At 43.0% G+C, this 19,138-nt stretch overlaps 1 protein-coding gene across 1 annotated transcript in view; it reads right to left on the minus strand.

Moving 5' to 3' along the window:
• The window catches only part of COL24A1 (collagen type XXIV alpha 1 chain), a 3,617,818-nt gene that overhangs the window by 2,189,128 nt on the left and 1,409,552 nt on the right, over positions 1 to 19,138 (minus strand). The window lies entirely within an intron of this gene.

Genomic DNA, 19,138 nt, shown 5'->3' on the forward strand with positions numbered 1-19,138 from the left:
TTTTGGTTTTTTTTGCAGGGACAGGGCGTCCCTTCCTACTAATCCTTCTTTTGTGCCCAAAGTAGTCAATGAGTTGTCCTTGAATCAGTTGGTGCAACTCCCTTCCTTTTTCCCTTCTCCTCAGTCTGCTACTGAGAGTGTCCTGCATACCTTGGATTTGTACATACAGCTTGGGTACTATTTGGATAAAACTTGGACTATTTGTAAGTCTGATCAGCTTTTTGTTTCCTTTCATCCCAATTCTTTGGGTTTGGCTGTTTCTAAGCAAACCATCTCCTCCTGGATATCTAAGGCCATTTCATTTTGTTATTCTTTTCAGGGGAAGTCTCTGTCTGCATCTGTTAGAGCTCATTCCACTGGGGCTGTTGCCTCTTCTAGTGATTTCTTCAAGGGTTTGGATACCAATTCCATCCTTGAAGCTGCTACTTGGTCTTCATTGCATACTTTATTAAGCATTTTAAGCTGGAAATGGTTTCTAGGGCCTGAGCAGGTTTTGCTGAAACCATTTTATGTGGGTTTGTTGGGGGCTCTCTCAACCTTCCACCTCCCTTTATGTTTCTTGAACTTTTTTACTCTTCCTTCTGTAATGAGTAGTGCAACAGTGATATGGAAGGACATAGTACAGTTGCATAAAATCTCACCATAACAGTAGAATTCCTTCTCTTTACTGTTGCAGCATTAGCTCCTTTCCTCCAGTCCCTTTTTTGTTTATTCTGCATGTTTTGCTTTTGGATGTGCAGGGACTCCTTTGTCCTGTAATGACTCTTCTCTTCTGCGGCAACTCATTTCTAGGAAGTTGCATCCATACTTCTATTTTATGCCCTACGTTCTGTGCGGGGAGCACAAATGTAGCATACAGTCCAATCAAGATCTCTTTTACGCTTACTTACACTGGCCAAGCGATGGGCTGTCCGGAGTGGGACATCCCTTCTGTAATGAATATTGCAAAAGTGAACAGAAAGACATCTACTGGTATTGTAAGATTTTAACAACTGTACTTTGTTCTGCCATTCTTGGCATTGCCACATCCTCTGCAGCCCTGACTAGAATCTCAAAAGCTATTCACTTGGCAGCCTTGAATTTAAAGCTGATGAGGGCTATGCTGGTTCCATGAAAATGGATGCTGGCAAACCTAAATGTTACCCTAATTTTGGGGACCATATTTCAATCACTTTACAGCTTCTTTACTTCAGATTTTATGGTGGGCATAAACAGCAAAGTTCCATCCAAAGGGGAGTTCATGAAGTTGTCTGTAGCACTTTTAACAAATTCCATTACGGGAAACTAGACATAGTGAAAAATAAGAAGTTATGTACCTACCATAATGTTCCATGTTAGTTGTCTTCATCTCACCTTCTTTCTTGCTGGATGGGTTCGGAGCCAATCCTCGGCTCCGACTCGGCCTTTTACTAAAGCTCGAGGTCTCCCCTTATCCCACTATGCTAGGGGTCAGATATCCAGATCTTGTTTGGTAGAGCTAACACCATGGAAAAAACACCTGTTCCCACCACAAGGTTTACCTACAGTGCTACAAACAGAGGAGAATGTAACCTAAAAAAAAGTCAACCATAGGAAGACGGCCTCAAAAGGGATTCTTCTCGGTCCTAACCAGACTAGGGGGATGAAGGGTGGGACGCAAGAATGAAGGCGAGATGAAGACAACTAACATGGAACGTTATGGTAGGTACATAACTTCTTAATGTTAAGTTGTCTATCTCACCTTCATTCTTGCTGGATAGGACAGCGTCCCTAGCACCTTAGCCCTGGGTGGCTCATTGAAACAGACTCTTGAGCACAGTGGAACCAAAATCAGCTCGACTCCTGGAGGCCATATCCAACTTGTAATGTGAAATGAAGGTATGAGGAGTGGCCCATGTGGCTGCAGCACAAATAGATTCCATTGGAAGTCTAGCCTGAAAAGCTACCGACATAGCCAATGCTCTGGTGGAATGAGCTTTTGGTTTCGTAGGGAGTTCTTTATGTCTCAGTTGGTAGATCAAGGTAATAATAGAGGCCAGCCACCTGGACAAGGTTACCTTAGAAACTGGCAGGCCCTGCTTACCCTCAGCATAGGACATAAAGAGTTGATCTGATTTTCTTGTCTGTTTGGTCCTATCCAAATAAAAACGTAATTGCCTGTGAACGTCCAAATAGTGTAACTTTTGTTCAGCTCTGTTTGAATAATTAGGAAAAAAGACAGGAAGATCAATAGCCTGATTGAGATTTGTCTCTGAGGGTATTTTGGGTAAAAAGGAAGGATTAGTCCTGAGTGAAACTCTATCTTTGTGAAAAATAAGATAAGGAGGAAGAATACAAAGGGCTTGAAGTTCTGATACTCTTCTGGCTGAGGTGATGGCTACTAAGAAGAGAGTCTTCCAGGAGAGTAACTTTAAGGAACAAGAAGCCACAGGTTCAAAAGGAGGGAGAATTAAAGAAGTTAATATCAAGTTCAAATCCCACGGAGGAGGGGATCTTTAACCAGGGGTCTAAGTAAAATAGTCCCCTTAAGAAAGGCCTTACAAAGTTTGTGGGACATGATACTGGACTCTGATAGGCCAACGTGAAAATTTGCGATAGCAGCCAATTGGACCCTAATGGTGGCAGACGAGGAACCTGCTCGAAAAACTTCTGCCAAAAAATCTAAAACATTATGGACAGGGGCTGTAAAGGGGTCTATCTTTCTAGCCTCTGCCCAGAAAGAAAAACGTTTCCAGATACTAGCATAAGTCTTCCTAGTAGAAGATTTGTGCAAAGAAAGTATGATTTCACGCACTGGCTGAGAAATATGTGGAAGCCTGGCTAAGGTTGGAAGTGGAGCAACCAAGCTGTGAGGTTGAGAGAGTGAAGGGATTTGTGCAGCCCGCCCGACTGATGGATCAAGAGGTCTTGCACTGGGTCCAGATTCCAGGACTGCTGCAGCAGGTGACGATGCAGGAATGGGAACCAAATTTGTCGAGGCCAGTAAGGAGCAACAAGGATCATCCTGGATCCCAAAGCGGTTGCTTTCTGAATCAGTTTTGGAATTAAGGGAAAAGGAGAGAATGCATAGAGAAGACCCCGGGGCCAATCGTGAACTAGAGCACCTCTGGGGGAATAGCCTGGGAGGGGGAAGAGAGTGAAGAAGTCGCTGCACTTGCTGTTGAGAGGGGTTGCAAAAAGGTTGCAGCAAGGTTGACCCCATCTGTGGAAAATTTTGTCCGCTACTAACTGATTGAGAGACCACTCGTGAGGCATAAGGATTGCTCTGCTTAGCCTGTCCGCTATGACATTGGACTTCCCGGGGATGTGCATTGCTATCAGAAACCGTTGAGAGGAGATCGCCCACTGCCAAAGTCTGAGTGCTTCTCGACATAAGGGATAGGACCTGGTTCCGCCCTGCTTGTTGATGTACCACACTACCGACATACTGTCCGTCTGAACTGCAATAGTCCCGGTAGGTAGACAGTCCTGAAGAGCTTGCAACGCTAAAGGTACCGCTCTCATCTTCAAGACGTTTATGTGCAGATGGTACTCTAGGGGTTGCCAAGTGCCCTGGATAGTCCTGCCCTGAAAATGCCCCCTCCCCACCTGATCAGGGAGGCATCCGTTGTCACCGTGGCAACCGGAGGAGGAAGGACAAACGGTCTGCCCTGAAAAACTTGAGGGGAGACCATCCACCAAGAAAGGTGGTCTTTGCATGATTGGGTGATTATTATGTTGTGAGACATCGGAAGCTGTTGAAAGGACCATTGGGTAAAAAGCATCCATTGAAGAATCCACATGTGAAAACGAGCCAGGGGAAGTAATGTGATTGCTGCTGCCATGAGACCCAAGGTTTTCAGTACAAATCTGGCCTGAATTTTCTTGCACTGTAGTAACGTTTGAACATGTCGGCGAATGTCTAATACTCTTTCTAATGGAAGTTTTGCCGACAGTTCTTTTGTATTTAATATGGCGCCTATAAAGGTTATAGAGTGACAAGGCGACAATGCAGACTTTTCGAAGTTTATAGAGATACCTAGCTTGGAGCAAGTTTGGATGGTATAATCCCTGGCTCGGATTAGCTGATGCCTGGTGAAAGCAGTTAGGAGCCAGTCGTCTAGATATGGAAACACCTGGAATCTTCGCCATCTCAGGTGAGCCGTAACCACTGCCATGCATTTGGTGAACACCCTGGGGGCTGTGGTGAGACCAAAGGGCAGGGCTCTGAATTGATAGTGACTGGCTCCTAGCTGGAAGCGGAGAAACCTCCTGGAGCATCTGTTCATTCTGATATGGTAGTACGCATCCTGAAGGTCTATGGAGCACATCCAGTTGTCCGGACCCAAAAAGGGTAGAATGGACTGAAGCATGACCATCCGGAACTTCGTTCCTTGAACAGACTTGTTTAACCTGCTGAGATCCAAAATGGGTCTCCAGTCCCATTTTTTTTTGGTACCAAAAAGAACTTGGGAGTAAATCCAGGATCCTTGCTGGTCTGCTGGGACTGGCTGGATGGCTCTTTTTTCTAGCAGTTTTGAAATTTCTAGTACTGCTTGTTCCCTTAGACCGGGTGGAACATCTGGAAGGGATCTGTTTGTTTGCATGGGGGTGTGGACAAAGGGGATTTTGTAACCCTTGGATATGACAGACTGTATCCATTTGTCTTGTGTGAGGAGTCGCCAGGCTTCTGGGTACAGTGACAATCTTCCCCTCGACTGCCTCCGAGGGTGGACAGTCGGGCAGCCCCTCAGGGGTGCTGAAAGGCTTTGTCAGAGAAAGCTTCCCTGCTACCCTGATTTTGCAGACCCCCTCTGCCCCTCGGTTGGCATCTATTGTTGTTTCCTCCTCTGTCCCTGGAGGGAAACTCACCACGTGTGTCAGGCACGACTCCCTGGGGTTTGCAAAACCACATTTTTCCACTCTTCTGACCTTTAGGGTATGGTCTAGAGGGAGTAGAAAAACGGACTCCCACGGCAGAAAGAGTCTTGCCTTCCTGCTCACACCTGGTAAGGGTATCTTTCACCTGTGGTCCAAACAAAGCCGAACCATCGAAGGGGGTATTGGTGAAGGACGCCTTAAAGGGGTCAGCAAAGGTACATAACCGCATCCAGGCATGTCTTCTCAAAGCCACACCTGTGCCTGCAGCCCTACTCGCCCCATCGGCTGCATAAGAAATCAGCCACATGGAGGAGTTGACTATAGAGTTAAGGGTCGCCAGCTGGGAGTTAATCTTTTCCTGAGACCCCGCAGCAGATGGATCCTGAAGGGTATCACCCAGTTCCTTAAGGAGATCCCTTTGAAGGCGGGTGAAATGGCACAGATAGTTCAGCGACCACATGGAAAAGGTCGCGGAAGAAAACATCCGCTTCCCGTACCTGTCCATTGTCCTAGATTCTTTATTAGGTGGATGGACAGGTACAGAAGGGTCAGCCAACTCCTTCTTAGTGGCTGCTGCAACCACCATGGCATCAATAGGGACACCCTTTGTAAGAAACTGTTTGTCGGACGGGGCTGTAATGAATTTTGTGAGCCTGCAGGAAGTTGGTTCCACTGTGTCCGGGGCCGTCCACGCCTTCCGAGCCACCACTTCCATGAGCGGGTCGAAAGGCGGAGACACCCAGGAGGTGGAAGGGCGAGAACCAAATGAATCCAGGTACACCGACTCATCCTCGGAAGGGTTAAGGGCAGTCCAGTTCCCTCTCTGCCTAAGGATATCAAGGATGTCTGAGAAGGAGACATCCTCACAGGGGGACCTTGGGGACCCTTCCGAATCTTCCAAGTCGGTGTCTGAGGTGACTGACTCGGGGGAGTCAACATGTTTCCTTTTACATTTTCTCTTCCGAGGGGGCTACTCTGAATGATCAGGGGAGGCCTCGGAAGAGGAAGATACATCCAATGAGGCTACCTGGAGTGCCTGTTCTCCACGCTTGGGGTCAGGAGGGTGGACAGAGACCGACGCAGGCACCATAGGGGGAGGAGCCGAAGGGGTTGATCGTGGAGCCGACACCAGAGTCAGCACGCTCCTCATGACCTCAAAGGCGCCCCTATCAGGCAGAGAAGAAGGTCCCCGCTCTGAAGAGATGTGAACCCCTCCCAGCACCGAGAGGGATGGCTCTGAGGCCGATGTCGGGGCCGAGCTCACCTGCACCGAGGCCCAGAGAGGGAGAACGGGGTCGGACAAGGGTCCGATGCCACTTGCCTCCTCGGAGCCGACGAGGGAGTCTCGGTGCCCGGATCCCTCCAAGGACGGAACCATTGAAGAGATCGGAGCTGACGAGGGAGCCGAAAGGTGTGGTATCGGCTCTGACGTTCCGACGATTCGAGCCCCAACAAGCTCCGGCTCCGAACACAGTGGTAGAGTCGGAGGAGGAACTGTTGAAGACATAGGAATAGCCGCAGTCTGTTGAGAAGGGCTAGTCAACATTTTGGCCAGTGCCTGCGACTTAAGGAGCCTACTGACCGCCCTCTCCAAGTCATGATCAGATAGCCTTGAGGACCGAGAGGAATGGGATCTATGGCTCCGCTCCGATTGGAGTAATGGAGACCTGGGAGCAGAACGAACTGACTCTAACGAGGGAGACCTCGAACGCTTTCAGCTCAGAGAAGGCTCCAATAGCAATGTCAGAGCCGACTGAGGTCTCGAAGTGTCGGTTCCAGCTGGAACCGACGAGGAGGCAGAAGCTCTGCTCGGTGTCGGCTCTGAACAGGGAGCCGACGGTTTGGCAGGCTTTAAGGATTTCCCCAACGAAGGCTTGGCCGGGGATCCTTCTGGCTTTAACAAGCCCCTCAAAATGAGCTTATTCCTATGCTCCTGCAGGACTCTCGGACTGAAGGCATGACAGACCGAACAGGAGTCCTGCAGGTGTAGGGGGCCCAAGCAATAAACACAAGTAGTGTGACCGTCTGTCAGAGACATCTTCTGACAGCACGAGTCACACTTCTTGAAACCTGAGACCTTGGTATCGTTAGACATATTACAGAAGAGATACCAAGGAAAGTTAACTAGTGCTTAAAACAATACACACACACACGCACTAGGTAAAACTAACAGTAACAATACCACTAAAACCACAACAGTTATCACTAACAAAAATATCTATATATATATTATACAAGATGACTATAAGACTAGAAAAAGGCAGCTAACTAGGCCTAACACTACCCTAAGGGGTGAGGGGGGGGGTGATGAAAACTCTGTAACAACTGAAAAAAGAGTTTCTAAGTGGGATCTAAAGGGGTACACAATCTAATTAAACTAATAGGGAAGAATAACTAAATATTACACAATACTGGTAGCAAAAAATACAATAAAGAATTATACGACCTGGAGCCGGTAAAAAAAACACAACCTCGTAGCTGAAGCGGCAAACGAGATCTGGGTATCTGACGCCTAGCATTGTGGGATAAGGGGAGGCCTCGAGCCGGTAAACAGCTCTCGAGCTTTAGTGAAAGGCCGAGTCGGAGCCGAGGATCGTCTCTGAACCCATCCAGCAAAAATGAAGGCAAGATAGACAACTTAACATTACTCAATATCATGTCTACGACACTAGATGAACCCTCCACATCATTGCAGGCTATGAGTATGGTCTGATTAATCATCAAATCAGGGGTTGGCATATGTTATGACAATCTGATTTATAGATCCAGTTCTAACAATCCTTCATTACTGTGAGAAGACTCATCAATTAACTGCCTCTAGAACACTGGCAAATGTACCATATATTTTAATGATCTCACACAGAAGATGGAGGATGAAATCATATGCTTAATCCAGTCTGTCCCTTGCATCTGACTCTTTACTGAGTGGAGGAACAACCTTGGCTTGGGATCTTCAGATTTTTTTACGCAATAAAAAGAATTATGGAGTCCAATAAAGGGTTTTTTTTCTGACCAGCTAGGGCAGTTGTTTGGAGTCAGTGAATCGTATCTAGCCTGTTTGAAACAAGCTCCACCATAACTACTTTTGTTCTATACATTTTGTGTGACAAGCTGAACCATTTTATCATTTGAAAGAATGACCCAAAAGGATGGCTTGAGGGATAGGAAGGCAACAGAAAGGATGTGCTCTTACTTTGAGGGCTGTCTGGATGCCACTGTGCTTTGACCATTATGAGTTAAAATATCTCTCCAAACTTGAAAACATCAAGTGGGATGGGAATAATCAATCTCTTGGTTATCATCAATCTCCAAAACGTGGCAAACTCATCAGAAGTGACTATGTGATTCCTTTACACTTACCCTGCCCCTGGAGCTTACAGGGAGTGCCAAAGTGTGGGAAAGATAAGACAGATGGCCAGAAAAATCAATAAATCCTGCATGGACCCCTCAGGTTCTCTCTCTTGGCTGACAGCGAAGGTAGACTTTGATAGCAGCAGTCATACAGGGGCCTTGGGCCACAGCCATAATTGTTGCTGGAGAAGGCTCATACAAGAAAGCCTACATCACTGGTATCAGAAATAGTGTTGGCCCCAAACACAAGGGTATAGCTGCCAATCCTAAGAAATGGAGACAGGAGAATAGTAGCTCTGAGACTGAAATTAAGAAAAGTCACCCCCAGTTATAAAGTCAATGTGTGAGTGCCAACCTTTTGAGGATGAAGCAGCTACCAGAGCCCTGAGGTCTATGGACTCAGACTCAGAGCTGAAAAGCTGACTCCAGAGATGGGATACTTGGCCATGAAGGAGGCAAGACTTAGGATAACCCAATCAAGTCAGTCCCTGACATCAAAGGAGGCATAAACCCTGAATGTGTTGAGGTTACAAGTACTGATGCTAACTGTAACAATGACACTGGAACCATTGAGGTCAAGGGCATCAACCCTGACTGGGTTACTCACATTGACCCAATAATGACTGTTCAACTGATGACCTTGAAGGGACTGAGGCTTAAACTGCACCCAGAGAGTAGGGGTCAATACCCAGACTGGAAAAGTGGAAGCATTATTTCTTTGCTTCTAGAATATGTCTTCCTGAAGATACACCCCAGCATTCTGTTTGCTGCTGTCTACTCACACTGATCTTAATAGTTCAGTCCAGGTGTGCTCAACAGCACCCAGATTATTTTCCTGCTCTGTTGCCATCAGATACACTCCTACTCCCCCACCTCCTATTACCAATGTTTCACACTAGGAATAAATCTCTTTGTAAAGAACTTCAGCTGCCACTTTTTTGCCCACTAGCTCAGCTTTTCAAAAACTTCTCTAGATTGTTCTCCCTAAGTTCCATTGTTATGTCCATTTTTGTGTCATCCTTAAACAAACTGATCCTGTTTCCCATCACACTATATTAGATTTTCTGCAAAAGGAAACAATAAACTGAAGGAATATGCCCTTTTAAGAGGTTTAACATCTTACCTCCCCTCCATCTCTACTTACCCCCTTGCCCTTCTCCACTTGTCACATGCCCTCCTGAATGCATGGTGGACTTCCTTTCCATCAATCATCCTCCATGGGTCTACAATCCTTTCTATTAAAAATTACTTTCAGAGATTTATGGAGTAGTTACTCTGAGCAAGCTTTTGCCTGTGACCTATCTTCATCTTTTGTCCATCCTCTTCTGAGATTTAGGGAGTAGTTACTCTGAACAAGCTTCTGCCTGTGAACTATCTTCAGCTTTTGTCCATCCTGTTCTGAATGACCCTTCACACCTCTCAGACATAGTACTGTGTAACAATGTCATCCTCCCTCTGCTCATCAAGTTTCATGTAAAATTAGCTTTTGATCCTCTGACTTCTGAATCTGTTCCTTCCCATCCATCCCATGGATCTTTCAGGTGGCTTTCCTCTGAATTCCTTCCAGCAGCCAGATGTTCTTTCCCTATATGGCTCCAGAAATGCATGGTACATAAGGTGTGGTTTCTCTAAGGCCCTAAGTGGAAACATTCCTTCTTTGCCTCTGGAGACTATCTGATATTTATTCAGATATGTCTGAGATAATCACATTAAAAAGTTCTTGACCCAGGATACACCTGCAATACACCATTACTTACTTACCTAGGCTAATCTCTCCAGTACAACTGTGTCAAAGGCTTTGCTGAAGTCCAAGTGAACCACATACTGGAATTCTCATGTCAAGTTCATCTGTAACCCAGTCAAAAAATGCAATTTAGACATGGCTAACAGCTCCTTCTGGTCATGAACACATTTTTATTTTTTCATCATCATTATTATTATTATTATTATTATTATTATTATTATTATTATTATTATTATTATTATTATTATTATTATTATTATTTATTTAGCCTTTGTTTATCAGGTTAGCCCACTAGGCTAGTTGTCTATGTTCAGGGGAGACCCAAGATGTTATTCATACTATAAGGGGAAATTTGACCAGGGCATTGGGAAAATTGCTCTACTCTTTTCAATCACATATCTGGGGGGGTCAAGACCAGGAGGATGTACTATACAGGAGAAGGAAGTGGATAGTGAGTGCAAATGCTAATCGATGTTAGATGATGCAAGTGAAACGAATGAGAATAAATTACAAAAAAATGTATGTGACAATAATGAAATGGATACAAGTAATGCAGTTAATGGATTACCACACATGCAACGGCAGAAATTGAAAAATGCGGCTTAGAGAATGAAGTTTTGAGTTGAATGATGAAAGACATGGAACTATATGATGAAAACGTTGTGGTATGTTGGGACATTATTTCTGAAGGACTGCTGCATGACAGTCAGATGCTGAACAAGGAGGTAGTAGAAGGAGCAGTAGATGGTGAGAATAGGACAGACACAGTCAACATGCATCAAAATTGTTTATTTTCTAAAGTAAAGAACAAAGATGGTATAAAAGAAACTGAGTAAAAGATTTTCTTATATGGCAGTTGTAAAATAGGGAGTAGAGAAAAAACAAACAGTAAAGGCTTTTGAAAACAAAAGCCTGTAATAAGAATTGAAACTTAAAATGGAGACTGCATAGATAGATACTATGTGTGGGACAACACTATTAGTGCTTTAGGATTCATTCCTGAAGACATAATAGCATTTATACCTATAGGCAATAATTATTTAGTGAAATGATTTTGAAACATTTGAAAAAGCAAGAAAAGTTTGTAATGCTTCTTCAAAAACAAATCTTTCCATTCACACCAGAATGATTCTATAATAAGGGGTTTAAAAGAAATACCACAAAAAGGCTTGGTCTGTTTTATTTTTATTTTATTCAGTTACCAATGGTCCGTTTTATTTTTCTTAGCGTATTTAAAAGAAAATTGAAATTGCAGTTTAGAACTGCTTATTTTATTGAAAGTGAGTTTAAAACGTTTTTTTTAGGAAAACATAAAGCAGTATATGATAAAAAATGTTATCATGATAGGAAATTATGGAATAGAATGGAGGACGAGAAATATTAGTATATATATGGATAACAAATGGGAAAAATGAATATTAAGATGCTGGGTGCAGCCTAAAACATGCTTTCACTGTGGAATGAGTAATCATTTGATAAGTGAATACCCTAAAAAGCATTATTTTCAGTGCTGGGAAATGTGGCGAAGGAGCAATAACTGTGAAACATTATGCCAAAAGTGTGGAAGCAAAGATTAATTTTTATTTTTACTGTAACATGAAATTGAGAAAAGAAAATGAAGTGGATATATACAAAGAAATTATTTCAGAAAGTCAAACAGAAGGAAGTGTAGTGATGTCTAATGAAGAAAAAAGAAATATATGTGATAAAGATGTCAAGGAAAAGAGGGAAGAATATGATATTAATGTGAAAAATAGATCTGCCTATATGGAAAATGAAGAATGAGTATGGTGATGAGGAAGATATGGAAAAGGAAACTATGGGAAAACAGTAAAAAAGATAAAATTGTAACAAAAGAAAACTGCAAAAGAGGGAAAAGGATAATGTTAGAATTGTGTCACTAAATGTGAATAGTATAATTAATGAAAAATGTAGGTTAAACATAATGGATCCGCTGGTTTGGTTGACAGGGAGTTTGGTCAACATCTATCAATCATCTGCATTTGGCTGACTATACAGGTAGTCAACAGGTGTCCAAGACTGACAATCTCTGGGTAGAGGACTATTCCCTTTTATGGAAGGCGGGGGTTGTGTGATCTCAGAGTTAGTATATAAAATTAGTGGTGGTGTTGGGGGATGTTTATGAGTTTTTTTTTTTTTTTTAATAATATTTGCTTGCACTGACAAGCACATTCAGTGCATGCCTACTAAGAACTCAGCATTTCTGTTTATGAAGTAGAGTGTTTTACCTTCAGGATGTTGACATTTGTGTTTGTCAACCAACTGAAGGTAAATCATAAAAATGCAATACATTTTGTGTGCAAGATAAGAAATATAGAAAACAAGTAGAAGGGATATAGACAGAGAAATAATATAGAGTTTTGGTGAAGCATGTTTTGGAACTGGTGTAATGATAAACAAATGAAATGTTACGGTGTTTATAGTATTTATAAATATTTTATGTTATTCTAGTGAAGCCTGGGAATGTGATATGTGTGATTTAAGGGATGGAAAAAAATTATTATGGGCTACTACTAGAGTAAAAGAAAGTCAGCTAATATTTGAAGAAATACTAAGGTATATGATGTCGATGCCGTGGTGGTGCAGCGGTAGCATTGTTGCCTCATAGCAAGAGGTTCTCTCGTTCGATTCTTGGCTGGAGCACCTTCTGTGTGGAGTCTGCATGTCCTTCCCACGGTCGAGTGGCGTTCGAAAGACATGCGTAAAATGGGCGTGCATTTGCTGAGAGTTGGGCGTCGAGCTGGCACCTGTAAAAAATCTACTGCCAATCATTAGCGGACCAGAGTTCTGCTGTGGTGACCCCTAACCGGGAAAAGCCAAAAGAAGAAGAACAACTAAGATATATGATGTCTAATCTTCATGATTTTAATTGCAATTTAAGAAAAAATGAATAATAAATAAAGACACTCAAGAATGTAGAAAAATGATGAAATTAGGTTTACTAAATCTGGGAAGAGAAAGGGCATATGCATAAAAAGGATGGAATGTTAGGACAGAAATTGATTGTTTTATTTCCCGAGAATTTAAATGAAGTAAGAGTATTAACTTTTGATGTATTATTTACTGATCATTGTGCTACCGTGGCTGAAATTTTGAGCTTAAAAGTTATATAAAAGTGGGAAAAGGAAATAAAAGATTATTTGGAGAGTTACATAAGGAGATTTGGTTAAAAGAAGAAATAGAAACGTTGTGGTTAGCTCATATGACAATGTTTTGTTTTTATAAAACTATGAATAATTGGTGGGTTAAGTATAAACTATAAGAAATATTATATAGTTCAAAAAATGGAAAGTTACAAAACAGAAATATAAAGATTTGTTTGGTGAATATTATGATTGTAAAATTTATTTATTTATTTATTTAAATTTGTTGACCGGGAGTGTCCGACTGGACGTGGGTCCATTTTCAGCGGAGGCCCGGGGAGAAAAGCTCCACAGTAAAATAAACAGACAGTAGTTTCATTGGATTACATAGTGATTAACAATTTAACATAGAAATTACTTACAACATATTTACAGATGAACAACATAGTACATTAGTAGACAACTAGAATCTTTATCTGTGAAGTACATAACAGGCATTAACAAATGTAACAATGAGAAGTTCCTGCTGTATAATAAGTACTAGGCTTATGAGCATCTGAGCTTGCTATCATCAAGGTAGTTAGTGGAGGTGAAAGAAAGGTAGTAGTTGGATGGGGTGGATGATATTAGAGTGGGAGTTGCAAGGGCATAGCCAGCATGTTTTTAGGTGCACTTTTAATAAAGTTTTGAAGTTGGTGCATGATGGTACGGAGGTAATTGTGGGTGGGAGTGAGTTCCATAATTTGGCTATGGCGCAAGAGAATAGTGCTTCACCAGCAGAGTTATTGGCTTTAGTGATCTGCAAGTGATTTTTGTTGCTGGATCTTAGTGGTCTGGTGGTGCGATAGGGTTGGAGTAGATTCTGGAGGGATGGGACATTTAGTGGATGGTTCACTAGTTTGTGGGCGAGTGAGAGTTGATACCACTGAAGGAGGTGAGGGAGTTCAAGCCAGCCCAGTTCAGCAAGTGAGAGACAGTGGTGACTACGGTAGGATGCCCCTGTGGCGAATTTTGCGATTTTGTTGTAGCAGGTCTCTAGCTTGTTTAGATCACATTGCCTTAGGTTGGTATATACTGGAGAGGCATAAAGTAGGGTGGAGATAAGGTGAGAATTTGCTATTGAAATCTTTGCTGCTTTGGTGAGAAATTGTTTATTTCTGTATAATGCTCCTAGTTTTTTGTGGACTTTTTTTATGGTCATGGATATGTGAATGTCAAATTTTAGTTTACTGTCTATTTCCTCTCCTAGCAATTTGGTGTGTTCAGTTGGGTATATAGTGATGTTGTCTTTTGCTGTGATGTTAAAGTGAGAGTTGTTTTGAGTATGTTTGGTGGGTTGGAAGATGAGTAGTTTAGTTTTGTTTGGATTGAGTTTGGGCATCTGATAACCATGTTTCAACAGAGGAAAAGGCTTCCTGTGTGACTTTTTGCAGTTTGGGTAGGGACTGGGCTGAGCAGATGATGGTAGAGTCATCTGATGTCATAGAGATGGTAAAATGGGAAAGATGATACAAGAAAAAAGAAGGAAAAAGAAATTTATCAGGAAGTCATGAAAAATAATGCAATGATATATAAGCAGATATATATTTTACGAGGAAAAGAGGAGGAGGTTTCACCTTTTTTGGGACAGAGGGTTAAATAGGATGAAGAAAGAATGTGTTTGGTGAAAAATGAAGAGGGATTTGTGGTATATAATTTGAAAGGGATTACAAATTTAGTTAAAAATACATTCAAGAATTATACAGCAAAAGTGAGATGAAGTAAAAGGATGTATGGAAGGTAATGAAATTTTGAGGAAAGTAATATTGGAAGTTTATGTAATGACATTACAATATCAAAATATAAAGAGGTTTTAAAAATATTAAAAAATGAGTGCACCTGGACCAGAAGGGATAGGTCATGAATTTTACATAGAAATGGATGGCAAGAAAAGATTATTTATTATACAGATTATGAATTATTGATTAGAAAATTGTATTAATGACAAAAGAATTAATGACGGAAAAATGAAATTTATTTATAAGGAAGGAGACTAAGAAGAAATTAAAAACTGGAGGGCATTGACGTTAAGCACATATGAAATGTTATAAGAATTATATAGAGAAGGCTGACAGGAATAGTTAATAATGTTGTAGAACAAGGAATCTATGAAACAGATGGTAAAAATTTTAACAATTTGTTGGCCGTTGTGAAGGAAGTAGTGATACTAAAGAATGTAAGGAAAGTAAAAATGCTGTATGTGATGTGGAAAAAGCATATAACACCATAGATCATGGAAAAATATTTGAAATTCTAAACCTTATATAATAGATGATAAAATTAATAAAATAAGTTAATGTATGAAAATTCTACTGTAAGTTGATAATAAATAAGGTTCATAAGGTTCATAAATTGTGAGTACATCAAATTTATGCAGCATGTATTCCAATTTGTTAGAGTGGTTGGGAAAAAAGACTGGCAACTCAATGACTTGATTGATATTGGATTCAGGACAGACTTTAGGCAAAAAGGAGGGGTTTGTTCTAAGTGATACTCTATCAGCATGAAAAATCATGTAAGGAGGTCTGATAGATAATGCTTGAATTTCTGACATTCTCTAGGCAGAAGTAAAGGCTACTAGAAATATACTCTTCCAGGACAAATATTTGAGAACACAAGAATATGCTGGTTCGAAAGTGGGGGGGGGGATTATCTAAGACAGCATAAAATTCAAATTCCAGGGAGAATAAGAGATTTTGACAGGAGGTCTCATGTGAAAAACACCTTTTAGAAAAGCCTTAGAAAACTTATGGCCCATAACGTTCAACCCATTGAATCCAAGGTGGAAATTTGATATGGCGGCTAACTGGACTCAAACTGTCGCAGCTGCTGCTCCTTCCTTAAATATCTTTGTAAAAAAACCTAAAATGGAAGATAGAGGAGCCTGGAAAGGGTCGATTTTCTGTATATTGGCCCAAATTGAGAACCTGTTTCACTTACTGCAGTATAGTTTCCTGGTGGATGGCTTGTGAGAAGACAAAAGGATTTGTTTTGTATCATCTGAGAGTGAATGAAGCCTGGCAATTAGGGGAAGTGGATTAGCCAAGCAATCAGATTTAGGGACTGCAGTGAAGGATGGAGGTCCCCTGACGGGTGTGTCAGAAGGTCTGGAACTTGGTCCAGGATCCACGGATCCTCCATCAGATGATGGTGAAGGAAGAGGAACCAAACCTATCGAGGCCAGTAGGAAGCTATGAAGATAACTGTCCTTCCCAGCGATTTTAATTTCTGCAAAACCTTGGGTATCAATGGAATAGGCGGGAATGCATATAGGAGACCCGGAGGCCAATAGTGTATGAGTGCATCTCTTGTGGAATGTCCTGGAGGTGGTATTAGGGCAAAGTAGCTTCTGCATTTGGTATTGATGTGACTGGCACAGAGGTCGCAGCAAGGCTTGTCCCATTTGCGGAAAATCAAATCCGCAACTCGTTGGTTGAGAGACCACTCGTGAGGCAACAGTATTGCCCTGCTCAGCTTGTCCGCTATCACGTTGGATTTCCCCGGGATGTGCGTTGCTATCAGAAAACAGTGGGATGACACAGTCCATTGCCATACCCTGAGGGCTTCTCGACAAAGTGGGTAAGGCTTGGTACCGCCTTGTTTGTTCAAGTACCAGACCACTGACATGTTGTTCGTATGAATTGCAATTGTCCCTAGAGGAAGAGAGTCCTGAAAGTACTGCAACGCCAGAAGTACCACTCTCAACTCTAGAACACTGACATGCAGATGTGACTCTTGATCCATCCATGTGCCTTGGGCAGTCTTTCCCTGAAAATGCCCCCCCCCCCCACCCTATCAGGGAAGCGTCCATGGTCACAGTGGCTACTGGGGGGGGGGGGGGCAAAGGGTCTTCTGATTGTGACATGAAGAGACATCAGCCACCACCGAACGTCTCTCTTGCAAGAATCTGTGATGAAAATTATGTAGTGCATCGGCAGCTTTTGGTAAGACCACTGAGTGAAGAGGAGCCATTGAAGGATTCACATATGCATCCTTGCAAGTGATACAGCCAGGATTGTTGCTGCCATCAAACCTAGCACCTTCAAGACCTCTGCTGCTGTAACTTTGTTCTTTGACACCAGTGAGTTGACATGTTGGCGAAGAAGTGAGACTCTTTCGATTGGAAGACGTAGAGTAGTGGTTGAGGTATCTAACTCTGCTCCTATAAAAACGGTATGCTGCGATGGCGATAAGGCAGACTTTTCGAAGTTGACTGCAATGCCTAATTGATGGCAGAGTGTCAGAGTATATTGTGTTGCCTGAGTCAATTGATGCCTGGTGGTAGCGGTGAGGAGCCAATCGTCTAGGTATGGAAACACTTGGAATCCTAGACGCCTCAGGTGAGCCATGACCACTGCCATGCATTTGGTGAACACTCTGGGGGCTGTAGTGAGACCAAAGGGCAGGGCTCAAAACTGGTAATGATTGGCTCCCAGCCGGAAATGCAGGTGATCCCTGGAGCGTCTGTTCATCTCTATGTGATTGTACGTGTCCTTGAGATCTATGGAGCACATCCAATCGCCTTTCCCTAGGAAGGGAAGAATGGACTGAAACGTGACCATTCGGAACTTCTCTTTCTTTATGAATTGGCTGAGTCTGCTGAGGTCCAAGATAGGTCTCCAGTCCCCTGTTTTCTTTGGCACCAAAAAGAATCTTGAGTAAGTTCCGAATCCAATTTGGTCTGCTGGGACTGGTTGGATGACTCTTTTTTTTAGCAATTTTTGGACGTCTATAATTGCTTGTTCCCTGAGACTGGGTGGAACATCTGGGATTCTGTTTACAGGAGTGGAAGGGGAAGAGAACGGTATGAAATATCCTCTAGAAATGATGCTTAGTACCCATGTATTTGACGTTATGTTTAGCCAGGCTTCTGGGTACAAAGATAAATGACCCCCGACTGCCTCCACAGCCGGATAGCGGGGCCTCCTTTCAGGAGCACTGGTAGGGCTGACCAGAGAACTGGCCTCTATCACCCTGCTGCTGCAGACCCCCTCTGCCTCGTGGGCGACGCCTTCCGTTATAACTCCCTCCTCTGCCTCTAGTGGGGTTTCTCCACGTGTGTCCTGAAAGGCTCCCTGTGCTTTTCAGAACCACATTTTTCTGCCCTTAGGGCCCTTGAAATAGGGCCGAGTAGGGGTAGAAAAACGGACTCCAACGGCAGATAGGGTCTTGTCTTCCTGCTCACTCCTGGTTAAAGTTTCCTTTACTTTAGGCCCAAACAGTGATGAGCCATCAAATGGGGTGTTGATAAAGGAAGACTTAAAGGGCTCCGCAAAGGAACAGAGATGCATCCAGGCTTGTCTCCGCAGAACAATGCCTGAACTAGCGGCTCTACTTGAACCATCAGCTGCATAAGATATGAGACGCATGGATGAGTTCACAACCGAGTTTAGGGTAGCGAGCTGTGTGTTGACTTTGTCGGCAACCCCTGCAGCTACCATACCCTGGAGAGTATCTCCTAGCTCTTTCCAGATATTTCTTTGCAGTCTCATGAAATGGGTTAAATAGTTCAGCTATCGCAGAGAAAAAGTCACTGAACTAAACATGCGTTTCCCATATCTATCCATGATCCTAGAATCTGTTAGGAGGATAGATAGATGTGGATGTTGCAGACACTTCCTTTTTGGTGGCTGCAGCTACCACCATGGTCAAAAAGGCTTTGTCCACTGGGGCAGAGATGAACTTATTCAGCTTCCGAGGGACAGGTTCCATGGCCTCCGGCGACCCCCACGCCTTACGAGAGATCAGCTCCATGAGCTCATCATAAGGCGGAGACACCCAAGAAGTGGAAGGTTGAGACCCAAAAGCCTTCAAGAGCACTGACTCATCCTCAGTAGGGGTTTTGGACTGCCAATCGCCCCTCTGACTCAGGATCTCTAATATTTCCGCAAAGGAGATATCCTCAGAGGGGGATTGAGGGGACCCTACTGACTCATCCAAGTCAGTGGCGGATGTCAAAGACTCCTGTGGGGAGTCCAAGTGCCTCCTATTGCACAGTCTTTTCCTGGGTACGTCCTCAGTGGGGGGATCTGGGGAGGTCTCGGAAGACCAGGGGGCACCC

Source organism: Protopterus annectens, chromosome 10.part0, assembly GCF_019279795.1.
Source record: "Protopterus annectens isolate FY-2018-M chromosome 10.part0, PAN1.0, whole genome shotgun sequence".
Lineage (NCBI taxonomy): Eukaryota > Metazoa > Chordata > Ceratodontiformes > Protopteridae > Protopterus > Protopterus annectens.